The sequence below is a fragment of the Callithrix jacchus genome, chromosome 4 (genome assembly GCF_049354715.1).
Source record: "Callithrix jacchus isolate 240 chromosome 4, calJac240_pri, whole genome shotgun sequence".
NCBI lineage: Eukaryota > Metazoa > Chordata > Mammalia > Primates > Cebidae > Callithrix > Callithrix jacchus.
This window is the reverse complement of record NC_133505.1, coordinates 6,622,257-6,646,424: the sequence shown is the minus strand read 5'-3', so window position 1 is coordinate 6,646,424 and position 24,168 is coordinate 6,622,257. Positions and strand designations below refer to the sequence as shown.

Here is a 24,168-nt window from a genome sequence, read left to right as displayed (position 1 = left end):
TATAAATTGCTTTGGGCAGTTATACTCATTTTCATGATATTGATTCTTCCAATCCATGAACATGGGATGTATTTCCATTTGTTTGTGTCATCTGTGATTTCTTTCAGCAATGTTTTGTAATTCTCCTTGTAGAGATCTCTCACCTCCTTGGTTAAGCACATTTCTAGGTATTTTATTTTTTTGTGGCGATTGTAAATGGGATTGAGGTGTTGATTTTATTCTCAGCTTGCTCATTTTTGGTGTATAGCAGTGCTGCTGATTTGTGTGCATTGATTTTGTAACCTGAGACTTTACTGAATTCATTTGTCAAATCTAGGAGTCCTTTGGAAGAATCTTTAGGGTTTTCTAGGTATACAATCATATCATTAGCAAACAAAGATAATTCGACTTGCTATTTTCCAATATGGATACCCTTTATTTATTTTTTTTGCCTGATTGCCCGGCTTAAGATACCCAGTGCTATATTGAACAGGTGTGATAAAAGAGGACATCCTTGACTTGTTCCAGTTCTTAGAGGGAATGTTCTCAAACTTTCCCCATTTAGTAGATGTTGGCCATGGGTTTGTCATAGATGGCTTTTATTATTTTGTGGTATGTTCCTTCTATGGCTCATTTGTTGAGGGTTTTCATTATACGGAGATGCTGGATTTTACTGAATGCTTTTCCAGTGTGTACTGAGATGATCATATGGTTTTGGGTTATTATTCTGTTTATGTGATGTATCACATTTATTGATTTACATATGTTAAACCATCCCTGTATCCCTAGGATGAAACTCACTTGATCATGGTGAATTATCCTTTTGATGGGCTATTGGATTTGTTTTGCTAGTATTTTGTTGAAGATTTTTGCATCTATGTTCATCAGGGATATTGGTGTGCAATTTTCTTTTCTTTTTTTTCTATTGAGATGAAGTTTCGTTCTTGTTACCCAGGCTGGAGTGAAATGGTGCAATCTCGGCTCTCCGCAACTTCCGCCACCTGGGTTCAGGCAATTCTCCTGCCTCAGCCTCCTGAGTAGCTGGGATTACAGGCACGCGCCACCATGCCCAGCTAATTTTTGTATTTTTAGTAGAGACGGGGTTTCACCATGTTAACCAGGATGGTCTCAATCTCTTGACCTTGTGATCCACCCTCCTTGGTCTCCCAAAGTGCTGGGATTACAGGCTTGAGCCACCACACCCAGACTGTAATTTTCTTTTTTTATTTATTTTTTCTAGTTTCAGAGTGATACTGGCTTTATAGAATGAGTTATAGAGTATTCCTTCTTTCTCAATCTTTTGGAATAGTTTCAATAGGATTAGTACCAATTCTTATTTGAATGTCTGGTAGAATCCACTGATAATCCATCTGGCCCTGGGATTTTATTGTTGTTGTTTGGCAACTTTTTAATTATAGATCATCAGCAGTGCTATACACCAGATTTTTTATTACAGTCTCGCTGCTTGTTATTGATCTATTCAAGATTTCTATTTCATCTTGATTCAAGCTAGGAGGGCTTTATGTTTCCAGGAATTTATCCATATCCTCTAGATTTTCTAGTTTGTGTGCACCGAAGTATTCACAGTAGTCTCAAATTATGTTTTGTACTTCTGTGGTTTGGTTGTACTGTCTCCATTTTCATTTCTAATTGAGCTTATTTGAATCTTTTCTTATTTCTTGGTTAATCTGGCTGACAGTCTGTTGATTTGGTTTATCTTTTCAAAGAGTCAATATTTTGTTTCATTGATCTTTTGTATTTTTTTTTGTTGGTTTTAATTTCATTTAGTTCTAATCTGATGTTTGTTATTTCTTTCTTTTGCTAACTTTGGGCCTCGTTTGTTTTATTTCTCTAGCTCCTTGAGTTGTAATGTTAGGTTGTCAATTTGCAATATTTCAGACTTTTTGATACAGGCATTTAGTACTATAAACTTTCCTCTTAGCATTGCTTTTGCTGCATCTGAGATTTTGATAACTTGGGCCATTATTACTCATTTTGAATAATTTTTCAATTTCCATCTTGATTTCATTGATAACCCAAAAATCATTCAGGAACAGATATTTGAATTTCCATGTATTAATATAGTTTTGAGGGTCCTTTCGGAGTTGATTTCTAGTTTTATTCCACTGTGGTCTAAGAAGATATTTAAAATTATTTCAATTTTTTTTTTTGATTCATTGAGACTTGTTTTGTGACTTATCACATGGTCCGTCCTGGAGAATGTTCCATGTGCTGATGAAGTTCCTAGGTAGAGTGTTCTATAAATAGCTACTAGGTCCATTTGCTCTAGTGTGTAGTTTAAGTCAAGTGTTTCTCTGTTGACTTCTGCCTCAGTGGTCCGTCAAGTACTTTCAATGGAGTGCTGAAGCCCCCCCACTATTATTGTGTTGCTGTTTATCTCTTTCCTTAGGTCTAGTAGTAATTGTTTTATGAATCTGAGAGCTCCAGAGTTAGGGGAAAATATTTAGGATTGTAACATCTTCTTGTTGAATTAATCTGTTTATTATTATATAATCACCATCTTTGCCTTTTAAAAACTGCTGTTGCTTTAAAGTCTGTTTTATCTGATATAAGAATAGCTACTTCTGCTCACTTTTGGAAACTGCCAACAAAGGAATATTCCCAAACAGCCAAAGCAAATTAGCCATCATTTGCTCAGATACACACACACAGACACACACACACACACACACACACACACACACCCCTAAGAATCTAACAAAATTTTCAACTTTTCACAGGCCTAATTTATACTTAATCTCTTTTTAACCTTTCCATCTAACAGTCTTCTCTCCTAGAGTGAAAAATTAAGATGAATACAAATGTCATCAGCAAACAGTAGAGAGATTTGATCTGAATTTTTCCTTAATTCCCGAGATTGCTTTCAGTTGAGCTATCTCCCCTCTTCCCTGTTCTGTAATCAAAAGTCAAGTCTTCTAGTTGTGGCAATAAAATACGCAGGTGTTAAACCGACCCATGTGGGATTTCAACACTGTATGGTTTTTCTTTACCTTTGTTTTGATTAATTCACAGCTAAGATTAAAATCCCATAATGTGCTACACACGACTTCACCGCTTCTGCTCCCATCAGCAGCCCCATGACCTTCAAGCCTCCATTCCCATGCCCAGCTGCTGGATGCAAGGCATATGTTTGAGACAGAAACATAAACCTCAAACAGCAAAAGACCTCGGAATTAACCCAGTGTCCAGCCTTTTCTCACTTGAGTCAATCTGCACCCATAAACAATTAAGCCAACAAGGTATATTTCTTTGTTTTCATGAACATTCTGCCTATTGCAATTAAGTGCTGCATTATAGTTAACCACTTCCCAGAACGTAAATTTCTCCCCCAATTTCTCTGTGACTTTCACAGCCAGTTAAAAGAACCCTAAGTAGTTGATAATCCATTCACCAAAATTCAATGAATTGTCACTGTAAGTGATATAAATGGCAAGTTTGCAATCTACTAGGGCAGGTGTTATGCAGTCTCCACATTTAACCAAAATACAGATGCTCCATGCGAGTCAGGGGCATGGCTGACTCACTGGGTGGAGGATGCAGATGACTCACTTGTGAAATCCAAAATACCACCAATGGAAATGACTCTGTCTAGTGATGTTTTTCCAATCCTCCAACTCAGTTATAACAACTCAGAGTATTGCCGATTTCCTGTGCATCTCTTTCTTCCTGCCTGAAAACGGTAAAAATATCCAAGTCATTTCTAGACAGAATGACCTGGGTCTTTCTTTACGTTACTCCAAAACCTTTTCCCTTTCCAAGGGAAAGAACTATAAAAAAAGGCAGGTGCTACTGTAGTTCTTAGGGCTATAAAAGGTGTTGTCTCTCATGACCTTTACATAAGCATATGACTACCTAAAGAGTTTAAAAAAAAAAAAAAAAAACCTCAATGGGCAATCTGCCTTCTTACATTTTAAAACAATCAAAATGATATTTTTGAATCCTAAAGATTCTATACAAGCCAGGCAGACTGTCCAGAGTCCTTTATTTTAAAGGGGAACACAGTGGACTGGGGTTCATGTTAACAAGAAGTTCTAGGTAACAGTCCTCTTGCCTGCCTTCTGAATAAACCTGTTCTTCTGACTTAACTTTGCCAACATGAACACAGGCATATGGAACTCGTTCCTTGTAGGGAGCCAGCCCTACATCACCCGTTGGTACCCCAAGTTCGGTGGTGACAAAGGAATGAGAGAAAGATAGATTAAGAGAAAAAGTGGGACCAGGGGACCATCACTTCATCACTCTGGAGGTGACAGTGAAGGCCCTGAGCTCTGGTCATCTGCATTATTTATTGATTACAATCACTTTGATCTATAGGGTAGGGGTGGAGTGATGGGGGACTGAGTGAATCAGTGGCCAGAATTGGTGTGTCATCCTAAGGATTGGTAACAGTGGCGGTTTGGGGTTTCATAAAACAAGAACATGTGGTTGTCTTTAACTTATCATCTACGTGAAGCTGATGGAACATGGGCCTTACAAGGAACCTACAAGTCTGGCTATGTCATAGTGCTACGAAGGGGTTTTATGTCCTTAAGCACAATGTTTATTGTAACAGAGACGAGATCACTCTGTATGGAACATGAGGCATGGGGAGGCCTTCGCTTTAGAGGCCTCCTGTGGCCTTCCGCAGTTTGTTGTTCCTTGTTTATATGTTGCTCACAACCGATTTATGTAGGTATCTGTAAGTCCTTTCTCCTCTGCTATTTTTCCCAACAGTTCCTGATGCTTTGTTGGCAGGCTACCATGTTTCCTTCCTTAGAGAAAGTCAGGGCAGGATGGGTGTCCTCAACCTTCATCCTCTAAGAAATGTGTAAGAGTGAGGCAGTTCAGTCACAGGAGTGTAATTAATGTCATTAAACCACTGCTGGGAAAATGATGATACCTTGAATTTAGAGGTCATCTCCCTGCAGGGATTTGCAAAGGAAAACTCCTCACCCTCACCTTGTTTTACTCATCCTGACATTACCTCCTGTGAGACAGGCAGACAATCTGCTTTGCTCTATGTGGCCTCTCCGGGAAAACACGTGCTTTTAATGTATGATGCTCAGATGCTTCTCCTGGAGGGCCTGTCTTCCTCCTCCCTCCCTGGTATGTATGTAAGGCCAGTTTTATGGCCATATGACCTGTGTAGTTACACTGGGTTCCACACTTAGAAGGGCCCCATGCTTGGTTTCATTCTCTGATGTCACTCCCTTGAAACTCTTAATAATTTTTGAACAAGAGGCCACGCATTTTTATTTTACACTGGACCCTAAAAACCATGTAACCAACCAGCCCTAGATACAGATTTATAGAGCTGAACATGGAATGTGAATGAGAAAGCATTACAGCAAGCAGACTGTACCTTGTAGTCTCTGCAGGAATTGTGTACCCCAGGGGTGTGGTAGTCATTAGAGCTGTTCACCAGATATTTTGGGTTCTCCTTACAGACACAGATAAAGTTGAACTAAAACTTGTTTTACTCCATGAATTGAAGAAGAAATGACCCTGTCACCACTGAGCAAGCTGAAAGGCCAGTGCTCCATAGGCCACATTCTCTTTCTTCTGCCAAGGCAGTCAAAAGACAGGACCCCCAGAAAACTTGTAATTAAAATGTTCTGTGAGCAAGAAATCAACTCTGGTGATTTTAAGCCACTGAGATTGTAGGGCTCTTTTGTCCCTTAACTTAGCCCATCTTGATGGATACACAGGGCCATACACTCAGATTCCCAGAGCATTCTTTGAGATACTTAGACACTCGTGTAGGGAGCTGCGAAGAATCAGCAAAGTCAATGGCAATGTCAACCTGGGAAAGAGGAAGAAGGCTTCTACACAAAGATATGAGGGGGTTAGAAGAAGCCTAGTGACTACTGTGTAACTTACTTGGTCTAATTATTCACCACCAAACCACAGAAAAGGTAGCATTAGCAGAGTCCATTTGCAGTGGTCTCAACAGCAAATAAGTCTGTATCAGAGAAAAAACTTTGCTCCAATTTGAATGTCCCCCCATCCCTGCCATTGTGTTTCTCAAATACTCAGTAAGTTGCTTATTCTTACAGATGAAGAAGGTGGGACAAGATAAAATGACCCTAAAGGCCCCAAGAAACATTATCACTTCTCCTGAGGTTGGCTACTGACGTTCAGCAGACATGCAATATTTTAATAAAATGTTTGCTAAGCTTGGGAGATGCAACAGCTTAAAATATAAATTCAACCTATCTTATAATCGTCTCTCTCCTAAGCAAGAAATCAAGGTCAATACAAATTTACAGTAGCCCCTGAAATGGCTCTGTAAAGAAGGGTCTCATCCTGCCTGCAAGTCGGAACAGCTGCCGTGTTCTTTTATTCATGACCAAATGTTTCCAGAATGATTAAACTGGCATTGTAAATGTGCAGTCTATATCAGCTGAGTGACAAGGATTAAGTGAGATTCAGATTAAAATGCTAAGTGAGTTTGTACCAAGATCAAGCCAGATATATAGTTAACACTAAGAAAACACACGCTGAAGAAGAAGTGTAAAACAACCACCTAGAGAGGAAACCTCAGAATAACAAACTGTACCACAGGATGCCTTGAATGGCACATAAGTCAGTAGGGGCTGAATTACATTTTTGAAAGCACACTCACTGGGCGATATTTTGGGGGGGAAAAAAGCCAAACAAACAACTTGGCCATCATATAGATTTAGAATAGGTTTTGTTCAAAAAGAAGGTTGCAATTATAATGTTCATTTTATTGATACAATAAATGTTGGTAGACAAATTTCAGAACAAAACATAAGTTGGAAACCAAAAATTTCCTTAAGAACTGCTACATTTATGATGGAAAAAATTGGAAAATTCTTTGAGTCACATAGAGCTTTTCTCAGCAGCCCCCCAAAATATACACAATTGAAAGCCAAAATCAATGAAAATTTTTTATTTATGAAACAATTGTTTAGACAAATAGTTACATTTGTTGCAACAAGTAGAATTTTTTAAAGCACCATTAGAAAAGAAAACTGAGCCAGGCACAATAGCTCATGCCTGTAATCCCGGCACTTTGGGAGGCCAAGGCGGGCAGATAACCTGAGATCAGGTGTTCGAGACCAGCCTGGCCAACATGGTAAAACCCCGTCTCTACTACAACCACAAAATTTAGCTGGGCATGGTGGCGAGTGCCTGTAATCCAGCTATTTGGGAGGCTGAGGCAGGAGAATCACTTGAACCTGGGAGGTGGAAGTTGCAGTGAGCCGAGATCGCACCACTACACTCCAGTATGGTGTGTAGACAGAGTTAGACTCCCTCTCAAAAAAAAAAAAAGAAAAGGAAAAAGGAAGAAATTTGCAATCACTATACGAGCAATGTATTAAAATTCTGTGGTGTTGTGAAATAGAAATAAAATTGCATAGCCTTCGACGATGACAGAGTCATCCGAGACTCTGAAGAACAAATAAGGTATTTGAATTGACACCCTCAAACCTCCTTGTCTGTAATCTTGCAATCCTCTATAAAACCAGCTCACATTCCATAGGACTTATCCCCATTTATCTGCAGTTCCTTGCTGAAACTTGCATTTTGGGATTTGCAAAGGGAACAGAAAGGGCACTACATTTTTATATCCTTAGAATTCCCAGTAGTGGCCTTTTGTCTGGTAAATTTCCCAGTTGGCTTCATGGAAACACTCCTTCCCAAATCCATTAGACATTCCAAGTTTGTCCTCCTGCAGGGAGGACTTAATCCCATCATTTCTAAAGCTCTGAATGGGGTCAATAGAATGATGATAACACTTTAATTCTCAGTGCCAAATAAGGATGAGGAAGTACCCAGGCTACAGTGAGTGAGAGGCCCCAGCACAGCACAGCACAATGATGAAGAACACGGGCTGTGAATCCATCCAGACTACCCGTGATCTGGAATCTGCCTACAGTTCCCATCACTAGCTTGTGGATGATAATACTTCATAACACATCATGAATCAAATAATCCTTGGACACCACTTACAAAGTATCTTGCACATAGAAAGTTAGCGAGATATGGTTCCCATTATGATTACAGTACATTCTCTCTCTTCTGGGAAAAATTTAGAGACACCCTTGGCCTCTTGACTCTGTTCACCCTCTTATAAGAGTCATAGATTTCTGCTCATGTGCTGTAGATACTGATTCTATTAAGAAGGGGAACAGATGTGGTGTCCCAAAATGGGACAGAAAGACAAAATACAGACTGTTGAAGGAAGGTGAGGAAGAGGCAACTGCACGGGAAGAGTAAGTAAAAAACAACATTCAAGGTCCAACCCCTGATGAGGTGCTAAGTGACTGGTGGGAGCAATTCCTGCTGTAATCCAGGTAACATTTAGCACCTAATTATCACTTCTCAGTGGAGTCCAGACTAGGTAATTGTGAACCGCAAACTCTGAGCTGCACGGGAAATATATGATGCTGCTAAGCCATGGAGTCAATCATTTAGCAGGTACTGCTATCTAGAAGTAAGTAGAAAGAGATGTAGAATATCACTCTAGTTAACCTGTGAAGGGTCATCTTTTTTCTGGATCTTAGCCTAACAAGATGTGAATGACTTAAACCAAGATTTCCTTCTCTATTCCATCTTGTACTAGCAGGTATGGACTCTACAAAACACAATGTAAGATTCCAAACCTCAACTTGCCTTCATGTAGGGTGCAAAGCAATGCTAGCGATTCATCACTTTTGTTTTTCAGGAGAGATGACAAATTTCTTCATCCTTCCAGTCTTCCAAAATACATTTTCTTAGTATCTAAATGGAGTAACTGCCTGGGATAGAATAATGACTAAAACATGGGTCCCAGCCCTGAGAAGCTCATAGTCTAATATAAGAGACTCTTCCAGCACTTTGGGAGGCCGAGGCGGGTGGATCGCAAGGTCAACAGATCGAGACCATCCTGGTCAACATGGTGAAACCCCATCTCTACTAAAAAATATACAAAAAATTAGCTGGGCATGGTGGCACGTGCCTGTAATCCCAGCTACTCAGGAGGCTGAGGCAGGAGAATTGCCTGAACCCGGGAGGCGGAGGTTGCCACGAGCCGAGATCGTGCCATTGCACTCCAGCCTGGGAAACAAGCGCGAAACTCTGTCTCAAAAACAAAAAAACAAAGAGCCTCATGGAGAAGCTGGAGATATTCAATAGAATAATACATGTAACGAAGTCATGGGAAGTGGTAGAAGGTTCTAGTAGCACACAAAACAGGGCAACTACATCTGCCTGAAAATGGCTTGGAAGGCTTTTCACAGAAGCAATGACATGTACGTTACATCTCAAAGATAAATAAATTTTTAAAAAAGAGGAAAGGCATTGTGGACAGACAGAGGGGTGAGTATAATAGAAAAAGGCTTAGCACGTTTGAGCAAAATAAGAAGTTTGGCATCATGTATGCTATGGAGTCAGGGGCATGGAATTGGAAAGACAGGCTGAGAATATAGTGTAAAACATCGTATGAGGAATACTGTAAAATAAACCTAGGAGTTTGGAGTTGATATTATAGGTAATGGGAACCAATAGTGTTTTGTTTTGTTGTACTTTTAAGACAGGATAGTGACACAGATTTTCATTTTTGAATGATCATTTCAAAAGTTAAAGATGTAGAGAAATGTATTAAGATGAAAGAGAACAGAGATGATAAGAAAAACTAGGCGTAAGTGATGTAGCGGAAGGGAAGAGAATGGAGGTGACACAGGCCAGACACAACACTGTCACAGTGGTCTGGGAGGAAAATGTTGGGATTGTGGACTGGGACAAAGACAGTGGAGAGGGAAGACAGGACGATTTTAAAAGACTATTCAGGGCCAGGTGCAGTGGCTTATGCCTATAATCCCACCACTTTGGGAGGCCGAGGTGGGCAGATTATTTGAGCTCCCGAGTTTGAGATCAGCCTGGACAACATGATGACACCCCATCTCCAAAAAAAAAATACAAAAATTATCTGGGCAGTGGTGGCATGTGCCTGTAATCCCAGAAACTGGGGAGGCAGAGGCATGAGAATCTCCTGAGTCTGGGAGGCGGAGGCTGCAGTGAGCCAAGATGGCACCACTACACTGCAGTGAGACTGTTTCCCAAATAAAAAATAAATAAATAAAAGACTTTTCAGAGATATAAGTGAAAGATATCTGGGGGGAGAACAAGAGTGGAATTAAGAACACATTTGCAATAAAGAGTGGGGTAAAGTTCTGTTATGGAGTAGGAGAGGCGGAAACAGAAGCCTCTCTCAAGCAATAGTGAGTGAAGGCTCTTCCCTAATCCTTGGTATAGAGATGATACCTATCCTCAGCACTACTGCTTGGAAACCAAATCATGGAATGAAATGATGCTAACTGGATTACCTTGGGTCTGTGTTCACTAGCTTGGCCTCATTTGAACAACTTCAGTCAACCAGCCCCAGACCATAAGCTTTCCACTCAAACTCATTTTCCAGGAGCGTGCAATTCTCAAGCAAAACCAGAAAGCTATTCCTTCAAGTAGCCCTGACTTAGCCTCAGTTCTGCAGAAAGCAGAGCCAAGAACAAAGACATATGCGCAAGAAATTGAGAGTGGGTTCCAGGAGCAAGAGGGTAAAACAGGGGAGAGCCAACACAAACACACATCAGCTACCGCCCCCAACAGCTGGCTGCTCGGTCATCCAAGCTTTGTGCCTAAATGCCACACTGATTCACAGCTTTTCTACCTCTCTGGGTCACACCCTCACCATGACTTCTTTTGACCTGTCACAGTAGGTTAGTAACTAATGGTATACAAAATACATTAGGAATATGCAAAGTACTATAAAAATTACTTGTTATATATATTCAGCTTATCACACCTTAAAGCAGGTTTTATTCTCCAGATTCAACAAGAGTTGTTCCAGCTGTAGGTGGCCATCCCTTCCTTCTTATATACCCCTTCTACTTTTGCACTGTATGGGGTGGAACAGTGTCACATCCCTGAGGCTCAGCTCCTCCTACAGAACCTCAGAATGTGGTCTTCTTTGGAAATAGGCTCTTTACAGATGTAGTTAGCTAAGACGAGGTCATACTGGATTAGGGTGGCCTTAAATCCAAGGGCTGGTGTCTTCATAAGGGAAAGGAAGAGATTCAGGACATGGAGGAGGTAAGAAAGTGATGTAATAAGTAAGTAAATAAAATCAGTGAAACTATTGCCTAATGAACAAACACAGAAATAGGAAACATTGTTCTTTTTTAAATTACTAGAATTGATATTTTTTAGTGCACTTTTAGGATTACGGAAAAGCTGAGCATCAAGTACAGAGAGTTCTCCTTCCCCTTACCCTCCACACAAACAATTACCCTATTATCAACCTCTGGCATTAGTGTGGTACATTTGTTACAACTGATGAGTCAATATTGACATATTACTATTGACTCCTTAGACTGAACTAATACACTGTACATGGCGACTATTTCAATTTCAACCTCAGGTGGTGCTGCTGCATTACTCAGAGAAAAAGATAATAAATAAATACTAACAGTTTACTGAGAAAAACAAAATAGAGGCAGAGATTTCAGTGATGTATGCACAAGCCAAGGAGCACTGATTGCCAGCAAGCACCAGAAGCTAGGAGAGACGCACACGATCGTTTCCCCCTCAGAGTCTCCAGAAGGAACCATCCTGCCAACATTTTGATTTCAGCCATCTAGTCTCCAGAGTTGTGAGAGAATAGGTTTCTGTCATAAGCCACTCCGTTTGTGATACCTGCTTACGGTAGCCCTAGAAAGTGAACACAAGCATTGTCCGCACTAACAATTCCTTGATTAGGATATTTGAATACCTGGGTTCCTCTGCTGGATCTGGCAAATTAGACCTCAACCAGCTAGACTGACCAAACACATCTGCATCCTCCAAAAAATACATACTGTTATCCCGTAAAACTGAATTGAGTATTTTTGCGATGTAATTGCTCTAACCGTCAGAAAATTTAAGAATGGATTCACAGACAACGTATAACAGATACACATAAAATAATTTAGTTTGTAGGTGTTTTAGAGAAAGAAACGTTGGAGCCGAGCGTGGTGGCTCACACCTGCAATCCCAGCACTTCGGGAGACCAAGGCAGGCCGATCAACGACTGAGGTCGAGAGCTTCAAGACCAACCTGACCCGTGAAGAAACCCCATCTCTACTAAAAATACAGAATTAGCCTGGCGAGGTGTCACATGCCTGTAATCCCAGCTACTTGGAAGACTGAGGAGGCAGGAGAATCGCTTGAATCCGGGAGGCGGAGGTTGCGGTGAGCCAAGAACGCACCATTGCACCCCAGCCCGGGAAACAGAAGTGAAACTCCATCTCAAAAAAAAAAAGAAAGGTTTGGAGGCCAAGGAGGGCAGATTACTTGAGTCTAGGAATTTGAGACCAGTCTGGCCAACATCGCAAAACCCCATCTCTACTAAAAATAAAACAATTAGCAGGGCATGGTGGCGCATGCCTGCCATCTTGATATTCAGGAGGCTGAGGCAAGAGAATCACTCAAATCTGGGAGGTTGCAATGAGCTGAGATCGGGCCACTGCGCCCCAGTCTGGGTGAAAGAGTGAGACTCTGTCTCAAAAAAAAAAAGGCATTCATCTTTCAGTACTCTCAAACTAAGGGCAAGGAATTTAGCTCTACATTGTAAAAGTTCTCAATTCACGCTAGTGTCTCAGAAAAGAGGGGAGAAATTAGGGTAGTGTATGAGAAAAATGAAAAGGAAGAAAAGAAAAAGAGAGGAATAAAGAAACACCCTACTTCATTACCAACAAGACATGTGTTACTTTACAAACTGCTCTCTAGAATTGGGATGAGTGAAAAGGTCTTATGATCATGAGGTAGATGTTATGCCACACTTTTATAAAATCCTCTTTTGACAATTTCTGGAGAGTTCAAGAAAACAACAGCATCGGAGCACACTGGAAATGTTGAAATATGAGTAACAAAAATTAAGGCAGACAGTCTGAAGTGGTTCACGTGCTTTAGACAAGCACTTTTATGAAAGATGAGTGACTGTGTCCACATTGCAGAGTTTCTGGGTGTAAGGGACAGTTACACCCTAGTCACCTGCTCAATGGAGAAACTGTCTCTTACACCCTAGAATATGAATTCTATTGTCAATCATTGCAAGATTTTTTTTATAAGAAGCACTTTAAAAAAATTTTTTTACAATGCTTTTGCAAAGTATAAATTAACCACAGAATAATAAATTTGAAAAATGAAGGGTCTTTAAATGTTAAATTCTTGATTTTACAGACTCATAAAATTGAAAGACAAAAAGGCAACCTGTGCAAAGTTGTAGTAAGAAGCATACTGAGAACTCAGTTCTCCAGACAGCATGTAGCTTTTTCATTTCATATACATAATATCCATTTTTATTTTAGATTCAGGGGATATGTGTGCAGGTTTGTCACATGGGTATACCGCATGATGCTGAGGTTTGGGGCATGAATGATCTCGTCATCCAGATGGTAAGCACAGGAAACAGTAGGTATTTTTTCATTCCTTGCACCCCCCTTCCTCTCTCCTGTCTCTAATGTTGCCAATATCTATTGTTTCCATATTTATGTGCACGTATAGCCAATGCTTAGCTTCTACTTATAAGTGAGAACATGTGAGGGCTGTGTGCAGTGACTCACAACTGTAATCCCAACACCTTGAGCGTGTGCAGCATCACTTGAGGTCAGGAGTTCGAGATTAGCCTGGGCAACATAATGAAACCCCGTCTGTACTAAAAATACAAAAATTAGATGGGCATGGTGGCACATGCCTGTAGTCCTGGCTACTTGAGAGGCTGAGGTGGGAGGATCACTTGAACCCTAGAGGCAGAGGTTACAGTAAGCTGAAAGAGCACCACTGCACTCCCAGCCAGGGTGACAGAGCAAGACTATGTCTCAAAATAATAATAATAAGTGAGAACATACAGTATTGGGTTTTCTGTTCCTGCATTAATTTCACTTAGGATAATGGCCTCCAGCTACATCTATGTTGCTGCAAAGGACATGATTTTGTTCTTTTTTATGGCTGCATAGTATTCCATGGTGTATATGTACTACATTTTTCTTTTAATCCAATCCACCACTGATGAGCCTCTGGGTTGATTCCATGTCTTTGATGTTGTGAATAGTGCTGTGAGGAACACGTGAGTCATTTTGGTAGAATAATTCATTTTCTTTTGGGCATATACCCAGTAAAAGGACCGCTGGCGCAAATGATAGATCTGTTTTAAGTTCCCTGAGAAATCTCCAAACTTCTTTCCACAGTGGCTGAACTAATTTCCATTTCTACCAACAGTGCATAAGCATCCCTTTTTCTCCACAGCCTCACGAGCATCTGTTATTTTTTGACTTCATAGTAGTAGACACTCTGATGAGTGTGAGATGGTGTCGTGTGATTTTGATTTGCATTTCTCTGATAATAGCGATGTTGAGCATTTTTTCGTATTTGTTGTCTGCTTGTATGTCTTCTTTGTTGTTGTTGTTGTTGTTGTTTGGGGGTATTTTTTGAGACACAGTCTTGCTCTGTCACCCACGCTGGAGTGCAATGGTGTGATCTTGGCTCACTGCAACCTCTGCCTCCCAGTTTCAAGCAATTCTCTTGCCTCAGCCTCCTAAGTACTTGGAATTACAGGCACCTGCCACCACATCCAGCTAATTTTTTGTATTTTTAATAGAGACAGGATTTCACCATCTTAGCCAGGCTGGTCTCGAACTCCTAATCTCAGGTGATCCACCCACCTCAGCCTCACAAAGTACTGGGATTACAGACATGAGCCACCGTGCCTGCCTGTCTTCTTTTGACAAATGTCTGTTCATGTCTTTGCCCACATTTTAATCAAACTGTTTGGTTTTTGTTTGTTCAATTGTTTAAGTTCCTTACTATAGATTCTCAATATTAGACCTTTGTCAGATGTATAGTTTGTGAATATTTTCTCTCATTGTGTAGGCGTCTGTTTACTCTGATGATAGTTTCTTTTGCTGTGCAGAAGCTCTTTAGTTTACTTAGGTCCCACTTGTCAATTTTTGTTTATGTTTCGATTGCTTTTGAGGACTTAGTCATAAATTATTTGCCAAGGCCAATATCCAGAATGGTGTTTTCTAGAGTTTCTTCTAGGATTCTTACAGTTCAAGGTCTTACATTTAAATCTCTTATCCATCCTGAGTTAATTTCTGCACATGGTGAAAAGTAGGTGTCCAGTTTCATTCTTTTACATATAGCTAATCGGCTGTTCCAGCACTATTTATTAAAGAGGAAGTCCTTTCCCTATTACTTGATTTTGTTGACTTTCTCAAAAATCAGATGGCTGTAGGTATGCAGCTTTATTTTTGGCTTCTTTACTCTGTTCCATTGGTCTATATGTCTGTTTTTGTACCAGTACAATGCTGTTTTGGTTACTGTAGCCTTGTAGTATAGTTTGAAGTCAGGTAATGTGATAACTCTGACTTTGTTATTTTTGCTTAGGATTCTTTGGTTTTTTGGGCACTATTTTGGTTCTACATGAATTCTAGAATCGTTTTTTTTAATTCTATGAAAAATGACATTGGTAGTTTGATAGAATTGTGTTGAATATATGGATTGCTTTGGGCAGTATGGTCATTTTAATAGTATTGATTCTTCTAATCCATGAGCATGGAGGTTTTTCCACCTGTTTGTGCCATCTGATTTCTTTCCGTGTGTTTTGTAGTTATCCTTGTAGAGAACTTCCACCTACTCAGTTAGATGTATTCCTAGGTATTTTATTTCTTTGTGGCTCTCACTCAAAAAAAAAAAAATTCTTTCAGTTCCCTTTACCATAAGAGTTATGGAGAGTCTCTCTGAAAACTGTTCCCAAATTATTCCTGTTTTAGACATAAGCACTGATGATCTACATTCATGCAAGTATGATATGGAATGGAGAATTTAGAAATGGTGTCATTACCAGCCATTACTGCCATGGCTTTAATTTGTTCATTAAGTTGAATAGCCAGTTATCTAACAGGTCATCGAAGGAGGGACACAGAAGAGGCAAGCACTGATAATGAAAGGTCTGTATCACAGGTGTGCTCAGAAAAGGCAAGCCCAGCTAAGCCAGCTCAGGGAGCAGTGTCAGGAAAACGTGAGATGCAAAAGAAGAGCATTGCTAGAAGGGCTCCAGGAAGAATTTTTCCTTATGTAGCAACTTGGGCCAAGACCTCTGAAATAATAAGTCTTCATTTATCTCTCCTCTACACACACACACACACACACACACACATATGCACAAACGCACACACACAGTGTGCTCCTATAATTCTAGCTCCACATTCAGGAAAGAAGTAATATTCCACTCCATGATGACCATTAGACCTATTGCTATGTGGTTAATGAGTTAATATATTCAAAGTTAATATAGTCAAAACCTTAGCTGTGGAACCAGACACATAGTAAGTACTATGTAAACGTCAGCAATTACTATCATTATGTCCATTTTCTCCCCCACAAAACATTACTAGGACTCTCTTAAATGCCTAGCACTTAAGAAATCAAACATGGTTCCTAATTTTGAGGATTTTGGTTAAAAACAGGTGGTGGTGTTCAAATCTACTGACCTTACGAATTCAGTGTTTTTATTCCCATTACATTCATGAAGAATTCAAGATTCAAAGAACTGACTCGCAAAAACAACACTGACTTCAAACCAGGCTGTCCAAACAGAAATCACAGCTAAAGCTCAGAATGTGGGATGCACGATCGCCGTAGCTATAGCAGACCTATGATTCAGTGATTTGGAAAAGGAGGCATGAGAGCAAGATGTAACTAATTCTGCCTGAGAAAACTGGTAAAAGCTTAGCGAGGAAGCAACACTCAAGCACAGAAGATTTAAAAAAAACAGAGAGGGCAGGTAAGAAAGAGGGTGTTTCAGCCTAAGGAGCAGTGCCTTGTTTTGCTGTGGGGTCAGATGAACTCTGATAGCTATTTAAACCCAATAGCTTTCCTCTCCTTGTTTGGGATGGTTAGTCTGTTCATTCAATGAGTACTTATTGAGCAACTGCTTTGTATAAGACCATATTAAACACTGATAGAGATAAAAAGGAAATTCCATAATAGAGTCCACCCGAAGGACCTTCCTGAAGGAAGGAGCCCACCAGGTTAGGACCTCTCTTAGCCCTCAGTTCTTGCAGTTTGTGTGTAGTTCAGCTTTCACCCTGGTGTGGCGAGCAGGTATGAAACAGAGCATTGCAGTGGGCTGAATGTGTACTTCTAAACTGATTATGTCTCAAAGCCAACAACCAGCGACTTGCCACTAGAAGGTGAGACTTTGGGGAGGTAATTAGATTGTAAAGGTAGAGCCTTCATGAATGGGATTAGTGTTCTTATGAGAAGAGTTATAAGCTTTTATAGGAGAACTTGACTCCTTTTTCTCTCTTTTCACCAAATGAGGAAACAAGGAGAGATGTAGAACTTAGAAGAAGGTCTTCACCAGAACCCAACCATGATCTCTGCCTTCCAGAGCCCAAACCTGTTAGAAATAAATGTTTGTCGCCTAAAGTCACCCAGTCTATGGTAATTTGTTATAGCAACTCAAGAACACTAAAACAAGAATAGTGCCTCTTACTCTAGGAATGACTCTCTGATATCCCATAACACAGGTCACAAAAGATAGTACTATTTCCAGAAGAAGCAAAAATGTGTTCAGGGCCCAAGAATGAGAAATTTGAAAAAAATTAGGACCCTAATCTAGACAAGAAATAGGAAATTTGGTCCAAAAATGAGTTGGAAGAGAGCATTTATTTTGAGAAAATTCTGAGCTGGAAATATGAAGAGGTGAGCTCATGGCCTCTGCAGGGTAGCAGAGTCAGGACTTGAATCTAGTTCAGTTCAATCATGCAAATGTCAGTGAGCCCTCTCTGAATCTGGCAAACAGGTTCTGAGGAGAGAAGGAAAGTGACTGAAAAATCAAAGTTGCAATTAACGCATCTTAGAACCTATGACATTTTTTATGATATTTGTGGGACAGCATCATTAAACCACATGCAGCTTTATTTGCCTCAGGGAAAGCTCACTGGATACGCAAGATATGGTTCCTCCCCTGCAGCTTCCACTGCCAAGGTTAATAGGGAAAAAAAATCTAAGTAAGTAGTACTGTTCCTAGCAAGAACAATAGTAATAACAGTTGCAAACAATTAAGAACTGCCTTTTATATACCAGAAGCTTTATCCTTACTTTCTCTGATTCTTTCACATACTCTCTGAAGTGGATGTTATTATCCCCATTTTGCAGGTAAATTTCCCAATACTCAGGGAAATTTAGGAACTTTCCCAAAATACACAGCCAGTAAGTGGCAAAGCTGGGAAACAAATCTAGATTAACTCCAAAGTCTACAGTATAGTAATGCTCAGCGCACACGGAAAGGAAGCAGTATCAGGCACTGTAGTAAGTGGCTGGGCAAAAGAGTGATACAGGAGACCTGAATTCAGATCTTGGTTGTGCCACTTGCTAACTCTGTGAGCTTACAGCTAGTTGCTAAACACATGACCTTTAGGTACAAGATTACAGGTGAGTGAATTGTATAAGATCAGATATTGTAAAAGTACCATAACCAATACCCAGCACACAACAGATTCTCTTTTGAAACTAGTCAAACTTAAATAACCAAGTATATTTCACTTTAAGGAAACCCAGAATAATATGTCGAAATTGGAATTTACCAAACACGTTTCTATTTCCATTTCTAAAGAAATGGAAAGAATCCAAAGAATCCAAAGAAACACGTTTCTATTTCCATTTCCTGCATTATACCATGAATAGAAAAACATTCCCAATGTGTGTAAAAGATCATTTGATTTACAAACATACAGATTTATACAGGTTCCCGGGCACATTTATTTCATTAACCAAGGTATACCTGAGGTCTAGTGACTAAGATATTACATTCCTTCTGCATCGCTGATTTTCAAAAACCACTTCCAAATCAAAGCATTAGAAACTACATACAATTTAATCACTCTATTATTTACTCTTCAAGCCAATGGCAACTTACAAATAGTGAAATGAATCAAAATGTACTCTGTGCCTATCATGTGTCAGTTTTCTGACATAAATCCCACAAAGTAGGTTCACTTACAGGGTTCACCAACACTATACTCTTAATAATTTCAGACCCTGGAATGGAATTTTCAAATCTGATCAGTCATTCAAACACCTAGAGAGCAATTAATCTATCTGCAAAGATTTCTCTCATCTGTAATTATAGTGGCCACTGACCACATATCCTGGGCTTCTCAGTTCATTTGAAATATTCGCTCTTGTAGTCAGACTATGAATCCTAATTTTGAGATTGGATGACAGACTCTTGGTATCTTTAATTTAGAGTGAATCTGAAGCATATATTTCTCAGAAAGAAGGAGGGAGGGAGGAGAGAAGGAAGGAGAGGGGAAAGGAGAGGGGAGGGGAGGGGGAAGAAGGAAGGAAGGAAGGAATGAAGGGAGGGAGGGAGGGAGGAAGGAGGGAGGCAGGCCAGAGAGAAAGAGAGAAAGCAAGCCCTTCCTTCTCACCCACACATGGACCACATGAAGCAGACGCACATTTATCCTGGAGATTGATGTAGTAGCCACAAGGGACTCATTTACAAGGGGAAACTACAGCCCTCAAAGAGGCAGAAAGTATGCATACATCAAGTTAGCAGTAAAGCCTCATCCATGTGCAGATCTATCTGCCCTACCTCTCCTTTTAGGTTATTCAGTCATCTGTAGAACTAATCAACTTCCAGATGAGGTGTGAATTTGGTGGGATTAAAAATATATTTTTTTTCTTGTATTTGGCAAAATTGCTTTTCCTCTCCTGAAAAATTAATTACCTGTGAATACCTCCCAGCAGCCCCAGACTGTCTTAGATGAAAGAACAGTGGGGTTATGTGCTCACTCTTTGAAAATGTCAGCGTAGTGTTACAGCTCTTTTAGAATTTTGTCTAGCAGGCTTTCCGGTTTTTGCCGGAAAGCCCAAAAAAAAGACGAAATGTCAGCATAATAAATGAAGTGATCAAAACACAGGGCTCTGACCTGGAGCCAAGGACAGAGAGCCTGCTGTACATTCTTCACAACATTGTTTTCATCAGTATTGAGTACCACAGATCACGATTCCCAGGGCTGCCCGCAGAATGGATTTCATACCGCCATGTGGGAAGAGGAAAAGGCCACAGGAGCCAAGGAGCGATTAGAAAGAGAGAAGCCTAGTAACTGGGAGGCTCCATCTGAGAAGTTCTCCTAGAGAGCTTCTCAAAGGCAGGGGAGAAGGGGCAGCAGTGAAGCACTGGGGTTCTATGGCCACAGAGAAGCTTCCCTACCTTTGGAGGCAACAGGGCTGGAGGACAATGGGTTGCTGGACCTGCGCGGGGTGCTAGCGATGGTTCTGGCTAGAGCAACTTTCAGTTACCTATTAGCACTTACGGCTACAATTTTCCTTTCATTTGCAGGAGTTTGCTTCCAGGTTATCTTGCAATTTCTTCTTAATTGTTCCACCTGGATCTGAGCCTCCAGCTGGTTTTAAGTGTCTCAAGGGCAGGAACCAAGACTGCTGTTTCATTTATAATTTTCTACAGTGCTGAGTAGCAAAATAACATCTGTATAATGCTCTACGGTTTACAGATTGCTTCCTGGGCACTAGCTCTTCACCATATGGTTTGTTCTTCACCATAACCCTGAGAAGTGGGAACTATTATTATCTTTATTTTGCGTAATCAGAATTCAGTGCACACGTGAAGGCTTTCTCATTAAAAGTCCATTTCATTAAAAGGCTAACATGGTTTTCTTGATGCCCTGGGTCCTACAGTACATACAGAAGAAAGGAAAATAGGCACAACTTTGTGAAAAGTGAACTGTTTACAAGTTACTGGCTTAGAGAATTTTGAGTATAGGTTTTAGTTTAGCAAACCTCCCAGGAATGTAAAACGATGTGACAGTCAGGTGCGGTGGCTCACGCCTGTAATCCCAGCACTTTGGGAGGTGGAGGTGAGCAGATCACGAGGTCAGAAGTTCAAGACCAGCCTGACCAAGTTGGTGAAACCCCGACTCTACTAAAAATACAAAAATTAGCTGGGCACAGTGGCAGGTGCTTGTAATCCCAGCTACTCGGGAGGCTGAGGCAGGATAATTGCTTGAACCCAGGCAACAGAGCCTCCATCTCAAAAAAAAAAAAAAAAGATGTGACAAAAAATGGGACTATATGAGCCAGGCCTCTGTCTTCAAGTTCGTCCATTTGACAGGCTTGCAGAAATCCCTGGAAGACGAGCTCCTTAACTGTCAGCTCAGGTTTTCCAATCCTCGTCAATATCAAGGAGTGTCAGGCAGGTGTCAGAGCCCCGGCATCAGAAAATGGTTGGCTTGCGGGTCGTAGAGTACTAAGAATTTGCCGACAACAGTATGGGTCTGAAAAGGTATGTTTTACTACATAGAAAGAATGCTGCAGGAGAATGCAGCGGGGCACCTCAGCAAGACAGGACTGAGTGCACCACAATGGGTTTTCCTTAGAAGGGTTCATGGGCCTTTACGTGGGAGCTGAAGGGTAATTTGGACCGTATTAGCCATGTAGGTCATGATCAATGATTACATTTGTAGACATTTTGGTGCCTTGATATTAGCAAGGATGGCACGATGAGTTTTTACATGCATGCAGTCTGGAGATGTATCAACATTCTAGCTACTTATAAATTTGGGGGAAAGAAACTTGGTATTAGATGCTGTCTTTAGATAAGAGGGAACTCTAATTACTCCTAAATTCCTCAGATACAAAGCTTTTCCTCTGGATGGCCTGCTTGATGGTCACCCATGACCTTTTCCCTCAGTACTGTCCATAGCTGAATAAGTAACACCTCTCATCCATATATGCTCATGCTTTTGTGAATGATTCAATACTCATTTAAGCATGACTTTATTCACAGTAGCCTTTTTTTCTCATTATATGTGTTCTCAAACAACCAGTGCTAGCAGAATAACTGCTTTCATGTGAGACCATTTGGAAGGGGTCCCATATGTGGCGTCCCTTATGGGACCCCTTCCAAATGTAATGGTCTCACTGCCTGACAGTCAGTGTGAGATCTGGAAATGAAGCCGGGGTTCCAGAGCTGCAGATGATCCTCAGGAAGTGTGTGAGTGACCCGAATGTTATTATGAGCACTGTAGGTAACACGCCATCACCCTGCTTTTAAGCGATGTTTAAATGCCTTAATGAAGTTTCTTCAGATCTCATCAATGTTGTGTTCTAAGGAGACTTAATCCAAGAAAAGGGAGAAATAGTAAACAGGGAAGAGGGCTCATTATCATCACCATCCTCTTCACTTGTCCCAACAGATCCCATTTGGAACTCCAAAAAATACTCCAGCAGAAGTAAAAAATCCATTTCTTGTCATCCTTATCAATACCACCTTTATCATCATCACTTTTCCCATAATAAATCTACGCAGTCAATACAATTTCAGTCAACGTCTGATGAGTTTCTTCATGGAACATTCAAATTGATTCTAGAACTTGTTTGGAAGAACAAACGGGCAAGAACAGCTAAGAAAATTCTATGAAAGAACAGAACTGGGACCAGCCCTCCTAGGTGTCAAGATATATTAAAAGCTATATTATATGGCATCAGTGTTGGAGTAAATAGGTTATTTGAAAATAATCCAAAACTGAAACACATCCATGTTTATGTAGAAACTTAATAAAGGTAACAGTTTATGAAGAAAGAACAGATTAGTAAATAAGTGATACTGGGAATAATAGACTTCCTTTCAAAACAAAAGAAAATTTGTTAATATAAAGATTCCATAAACATTAAAGACAAATATTAAAAGCACATCTAAAAAGTGTTAAAACAAAATATTGGAGACTGTATCTATGACTTTGAGGGTAGGAAAAGTTCTCCTCAAGATGCAAAACACACCAAAAAATCTTTACAAGAGTAATAAATTTAGCTACCTCACAATTTCAAATTTATATTTGTCCAAAGATACCACAGGCAGAGTTAAAACATAAACAAAAATAGAAAATATTTGCATTATATAGAACAAACAATTAGTATCCTGTATCAATAAGAAAACATCAAACTGGCAGAAAAACAGGCAACATGTATTTCCAGGCAATTCACAATAAAGGAAATATAAATGGCCGATAAACATGTAGAAGGAGACTCAGCCTTACTGATCATTAGCATGTTAAAACCACACATGATATACCTTTTCTTTTTTCACACACAAGATTATTGGATGTTTAAAAAGTCCTGAGAAATGTGACAAGAGTATAAAGAAAATACTACTCTCAGCTGCTGTGGGCTGAAATGTAAACTGGAATTGCCACTTCGGTGGTCACAGTACACAGCAAGTCGCAGCTAAAAATGTGCACCCCTTTGATCCTGTGGATCTAATTCTTGATGGCTTCCCTCAAGAAATTCTTGCACAAGTGAGCTATAAAGTTGTTTGTTGCAGCATTGTTTGTGCAAGTAAAAAACTAGGATTAACTAAAATGTTCATCAATAGATAAATGGTTTTTAAAAATATAATGCACATTGTATATTAGAGGACTCTGCAGTAGTTAAAGATAGTTATCTACAACTATTAGCCTGGGTTGATCTCAAAAACATACCAATTGAAGAAAAAAAGTTGAAGAATACTGTATATTACCTCTAGGGAGAAAAAAACCCATGTCTATGCATAGCAAAAGAACAGGAAAGATACGCCAAAAAACGGCAAGAGTAATTACCTCTCAATGGAGGGGTAGAGGACTAAGAATGAAATTGAGGAGAATAAATTGCTGAGGGGCACTTTGGGCTTATTGATCTGTAATATTCCTCTTTTTAACAGGGATACTGTATTTTTGTTGAATTAAAATTTAATTTTGAACCAAAACTGTTACTTGCTATTTATTGAAAATGTGTGCATCAGACATTATGCAAAGTGCATTATAGACATTTCTTTCATCTGAAACTGAAAACAAGTCTTCATGCATTCTTACTATTCCCATTCTACAGGTAAGAAAGCTGAGCCTGAGAGATGGTAAGTTATGAATCTGCCTGGTTTCACTGTTGACAGTTTCCTGCCTTCCCTTGGCGTAAGTTTGAAGGGTGCTTAGAGATGGCCTGTCTCCTTGACCATGTATGAATCTTTCTCTAGTGCAGATATCAGGAATCTAAATTTCTGGGGCATAACATGTGCACAGATTCAGCGTCAACAGATTCATCATATCAACCCCTTCAGAGTTGCTGTGCCAGTTTACACCAGAT

The 24,168-nt window shown here is 40.0% G+C and overlaps 1 protein-coding gene and 1 non-coding gene across 13 annotated transcripts in view; one reads left to right on the top strand and one right to left on the bottom strand.

The window, feature by feature from the left end:
* LOC128931694 (uncharacterized) overlaps positions 1-24,168 on the bottom strand; it is an 818,901-nt gene that overhangs the window by 764,676 nt on the left and 30,057 nt on the right. For 6 of the 12 annotated variants that reach the window (XM_078368195.1, XM_078368198.1, XM_078368197.1 and 3 more), the window contains exon 3: positions 3,550-3,670. The exons of the other annotated variants lie outside the window; for them this stretch is intronic. The gene's annotated coding sequence lies outside the window, so the exon portion shown is untranslated. The remainder of the gene's footprint in view (positions 1-3,549; positions 3,671-24,168) is intronic. 12 annotated transcript variants of the gene reach the window in all.
* On the top strand, positions 19,846-19,908 carry LOC118153330 (U7 small nuclear RNA). The gene has a single exon (XR_004742573.1). It is a non-coding gene; the product is annotated as a U7 small nuclear RNA (small nuclear RNA).